This window comes from Myotis brandtii, unplaced genomic scaffold (genome assembly GCF_000412655.1).
Source record: "Myotis brandtii unplaced genomic scaffold, ASM41265v1 scaffold897, whole genome shotgun sequence".
Lineage (NCBI taxonomy): Eukaryota > Metazoa > Chordata > Mammalia > Chiroptera > Vespertilionidae > Myotis > Myotis brandtii.
The window spans coordinates 121,002-126,391 of NW_005371679.1; the positions used below are offsets into that span (position 1 = coordinate 121,002).

Sequence of the window (5,390 nt, forward strand, 5' to 3'; positions counted from 1 at the left end):
AGGAAGAGGGGGAGAGAGAGAGAGAAACGTCAATGATGAGAGAGAATCATGGATCAGCTGCCTCCTGCACGCCCCTCACTGGGGACCGAGCCCACAACCCGGGCAGGTGCCCTTGACGGGAATCGAACCCGGGGCCCTTCGGTCCGCAGGCCGACGCTCTATCCACTGAGCCACACCAGCTAGAGCCCGTGGCAACTTGTCAAGTATCGTGTCCACATGCACCGCTGTTAAGCAGTTTCCTCCCCCCCTCGTTCTGGGTTCCCCTTTTGGCAGAAACGTTATACTTTTCTTCCTCAAGGCCCTGGTGACCACGGCCAGTTTTTCTCTCACTTCAGGCCAAATCCTCCCGAGTCGCCTTAAGACAACCTCCCTTGTGTGCAAAAAAGGCCCACGCCCTTTTTGTGAATTATTCTGCTCTTTCTCCAAAGCTCTGGTGGTCTTTCCCAGTGGTTCCCAACCTTCCTTTGGCCACGCCCCACCCAAGCATCTCTAACATCCTGATGCCCCCCCACCCCGTGACATATAATTCTTATTATTCAAAAAGTGAGCTCCTATTCACATGGAGGAAGCCTAAAAGGCCATGAACTTGGTCTAAACAAGCTGCAAAGAACATGGCATCCATGAGAGAGAAAAATACAAGAACGAAAGGATAGTGGAAGGACTGAGGAAGAAATCACTAAGAAATTGTTAAAAAAAAAATAATATGAAGTGATATGCAAACATAGCAAATAAAGTTTCAAAACATATAATAGAGACCCGAAATGCCTAAATATGTTACAATATATACTTATAGACTGTATTTGAGGCTCCTAGAACCATAAGAGATGCAAAAAAAAATCACTGTTAATAACTCATTCTCGAATTTCCCCCCTTGAACATCAAATTGCCCCCCCTGTGGCGTGTGCCCCACATTGGGAACCACTGGTTTAGATTGTACGACAAATCCATGATTCTCTCTCATCATTGATGTTTCTATCTCTCTCTCCCTCTCCATTCCTGTCTGAATTCAATAAAAAAAAAATATTTTAAAAAAATAGCAAATAAAGTTCCAAAACATAGAGAACTGAAATGCATAAATATGACACAATATATATTTATAGACTGTATAGGAGGCCCCTGGAACCAGAAGAAATGCAAAAAATTCACTGTGAATAACTCATTCTCGAATTGCCCCCCTTAAACATCAAATTGCCCCCCTGTAGGGCGTGGGCCCCACGCTGGGAACCACTGCTCTAGCCTCTTCATTGCTTCCCGAAGTCAGACCAGAGCGCGGACGGGACTGCCGGGCCCCCACCAGAGGCAGCTCAGAGGTGGGTGCTGTGTAAACCCGGGACCTCAATACACTTGCAGGCGGCACCAGAGAAGCCGGGGGGGACTTGTGAGCTGCTCTGATCCCCTCATTTCCCAGAGAAGTGACCTGCCCGAGGCCACCCAACTCCGTCCCAGCAAAGCCCAGAACCTCAATTCAGTACCTCGATTCCATCAGCGTTTCTCAGACTTCACCCGGCACTGGAATCTTGTTCAAATGCAGACCCAGCCCTGGCCGGTTTGGCTCAGTGGATAGAGCGTCGGCCTGCGGACCGAAGGGTCCCCGGTTCCGGTCAAGGGCACGTACCTGGGTTTCAAGCTCCTCCCCGGCCCCGGCCCTGGTTGGGGCCGCGTGCCGGTTCCGGTCAAGGGCACGTCCCTCGGTTGCAGGCTCCTCCCCGGCCCCGGCCCTGGTTGGGGCCGCGTGCAGGAGGCAACCCATCGATGTGTTTCTCTCACATCAATGTTTCTCTCTGTCTTTCCCTTTCTCTTCCACTCTCTCTAGAAATCAATGGAAAAATATCCTCGGGTGAGGATTTTAAAAAAAGCAGATTCAGCAAGTCGCTGAACAGCCTGAGCGTCTGCATTTCCAACAAGCGCCCAGGAAATGGTGATGCTGCTGGTGCAGGGACCACAGAGAGTAGCAAGGGTCTATGTCAAGGTCCAGGGGCTGCCACACCCTGGTGAAGGCCTCCCCACCCACCCTTCACGGGCTGTTTAAAGGCTCTGGCTTCGGGACCGCCTCCCTTCCCGGCCTCCCTGCCTGTCAGCTCCCATGCCCTCTGCACCCCTTCCTTTGAAGCATGTGTAACCACTGTAATTAAAGAGTATTTGGGTAATTATTAGTTTAATGTCTGTCTCCCAGGGAGACTGCAGGCTGCACGCGGACGGGACCAACTCAGCAACTGGCAAATCTCACGCTGTCGGTCAAAGGGTAGCGGTTGGGTCTGGAACAGCCTGGACCCTCGCCCTGGAGACGGAGGGTCCGGCTCACACGCGTGGAAAACTCCTTCTGTTGGCCTCAAGGACAACAGCGACACATCGAGTTTCAAAATCCCCACCAGTTTCAAATACATGACAACCAGCATTTAAGTTGATGCGCACATCCCGCCCTAGCTCAGTGGATAGAGCGTCAGCCTGCGGACTGAAGGGTCCCGGGTTCGATTCCCATCAAGGGCGCATGCCCGGGTTGCGGGCTCGATCCTCAGTGAGGGGCGTGCAGGAGGCAGCCGATCCATGCATGATTCTCTCTCATCATGCATATTTCTATCTCTCTCTCCCTCTCCCTTCCTCTCTGAAATCAATAAAAATATATTACAAAAAGTAAAATAAATAAAATTCTGACTAGTTTCAAATACATAACAACCATAATTTAAGTTGAAAAGCATACCCTACCTACCCCCCCCAAAAAAGTCTCCCAGATCTTTATCAAGTGGAAAATAGTCCCAACCTGGTACTAACCACTCAGCCTCACTCCTCGCAAACCAACAATTTCCTTTTTTTTCTACTACCATCCTTTTTTATTTTTTTAATATATTTTTATTGATTTCAAAATGGAAGGGAGAGGGAGAGACAGAAACATCAATGATGAGAGAGAATCATGGATCAGCTGCCTCCTGCACGCCCCCTACTGGGGATCGAGCCCGCAACCCGGGCATGTGCCCTTGATGGGAACCGAACCCGGGACCCTTCAGTCCGCAGGCTGATGCTCTATCCACTGAGCCACACCGGCCAGGGCTCTACTGCCATCCTTTCGAGGAACCCCAAAGCTCTGAGTGCCAGCTCCTCGCTGTGGGCAGAGATGCCTGACCTCATTGCTGTTCCAGGCAGGCAAAGCTTGAAGTCGGTCTGCCTGGGTTCAGGTGCCAGCTGTGTGCCCCTGGATGAGTCACTTAACTCCCCTGTGCCCCGCGGTTTCCCAAGGTGCCAAGTGGGAATCACACTGGCGTAGCCAGCACCTGCGAAGACTAAGACAGATGATGTTCGTAAAGCACTGAGCCACGCCTGGCCCAAGATATCTAATTATGATTATTCTCCCATATCCAGTCCAATCTGAGGCCTCGCTATTGTTTTGCACGAGTCTCCACCCAGCGGCCCCACCCCATTCAGGGTTCTCGCTTCCCAGCCCCTCCCGCATTACCTGCCCGGAGCGTGTATGAAGCAATGTGTCACTGCAAAATTCTGCAGCTCCCATCAATCACCGCCTGTCCCCGCCTCCTTGTATCATTCTCGGATTCCTCCTGCGAGGAAAATCTTTGGCCTGATGTCCAATACATTTATTCAACAAGCGTTTATCGAGGGCCCTCTTCGTGCCAGGCCCCGTTTTAGGCACAGGGGCTTCGCAGTGAACAAAAAAGGACCTCGACCGTCATGAAAATGATGTTGAACAAGGAGACTTAATCCACCAAGAGAGTTCGGGTCTCTGGCCCTTACGTCCCCATCTTCTCCCCAGACCAATCCTAAATAAATCGCAAGTACCAAAGCATGAAGAAAGCATTACGGATCAAAAAGTGCTAAGTGAGGCCCTGGCCGGTTTGGCTCAGTGGACAGAGAGTCGGCCTGCGGACTGAAGGGTCCCGGGTTTGATTCCGGTCAAGGGCACATGCCCGGGTTGCGGGCTCGGTCCCCAGTAGGGGGCGTGCAGGAGGCAGCCGATCCATGATTCTCTCTCATCACTGATGTTTCTATCTCGCCCTCTCCCTTCCTCTCTGAAATCCATAAAAATATATTTTTAGCCGAAACCGGTTTGGCTCAGAGGATAGAGCGTCGGCCTGCGGACTGAAAGGTCCCAGGTTCGATTCCGGTCAAGGGCATGTACCTGGGTTGCGGGCACATCCCCAGTAGGAGATGTGCAGGAGGCAGCTGATCGATGTTTCTCTAAAATCAATAAAATATATTTTAAAAAAATATATATATATATATTTTTAAAAATAAAGTGCTAAGTGTGGCTTGGGAACAGCCTGCTGACCTGGTGGACTGTGAAGAAGTCCATGTGAAAACAGCAAGAAGCACCCAGTTCCCCTAGCAGTCACACGGGCCGGCCAAACCCTCTAGGACAGTGGTCGGCAAACTCATTAGTCAACAGAGCCAAATATCAACAGTACTTCTTCAAAATAGACTCGCCCAGGCCGAAAACCGACTTCTGCGCATGGGCCACGGTTTCAATTGCACTGTACGTGGGCGCCCGCGCGTGGTATTTTGTGGAAGAGCCACACTCAAGGGGCCAAAAAGCCGCATGTGGCTCGCGAGCCGCAGTTTGCCCACCACGGCCTAGGACAGTATGTGTGACACAGCGGGAAAACGAGGCTCCTTTGCCCGTCTCATGCGCGGAGCACACGCCCGTGGTCTCATGTTCTCAGAGCCATGATCTATGGAACGCTCCCCAGCAGGAATAGAGCAGGGGACATGAACTTTGAAAGCTCAGGGTCAAGGGCTCACCCTGCCACTTACTGTGGGGCCTCATGCCTGGGTTTCTTTTATTGCTTTAATTTTTATTTATTTATTTGCTTTTGTTAAGCCTCACCCGAGGATATTTTTCCATGGATCTTTTAGAGAGAGTGGAAGAGAGAGGGAAAGACAGAGAGAAACATCGATATGAGAGAGACACATTGATTGGTTGCCTCCTGCACACGCCCTGACCAGGGCCTGGGCCGGGGAGGACCAGAAGGAATCGAACCCGGGACCCTTTGGTCCGCAGGCTGGCGCTCTATCCACTGAGCCAAACCAGCGAGGGTGTGCCTGGGTTTCTTTCAGACAACCTCTCAGGTCCTCTTCCGGCTTTGAAGTCCAAGGGCTGGGATCAACCACCATTCACATGAGATCCAGCAGATTCCCAGAACCTTTCATTCAACAGAATGAGCCCCTGCCCTGGGTTTGGGAGGTGGTGAGTCAGCAAGTCAGAGGGGGCACCTTTGAGGGCACCCTCCCAGGTGCACCCCACTCCCACTGTACTTCTGTCCTCCCCGCTGAAGTCAAACTTAAGCTTTCCAGGCGCAAATCCAATAGAAATATCTCTGGGCCACAAGGCAAAGCTAGAATAGAAGTAGTTGCACAAAATCTCGGTGGGGGGGGGGGGGGGCCCC

General features: G+C 51.6%; 1 protein-coding gene across 1 annotated transcript in view; it reads right to left on the reverse strand.

The window, feature by feature from the left end:
• ZNF710 (zinc finger protein 710) overlaps positions 1-5,390 on the reverse strand; it is a 79,835-nt gene that overhangs the window by 73,113 nt on the left and 1,332 nt on the right. The window lies entirely within an intron of this gene.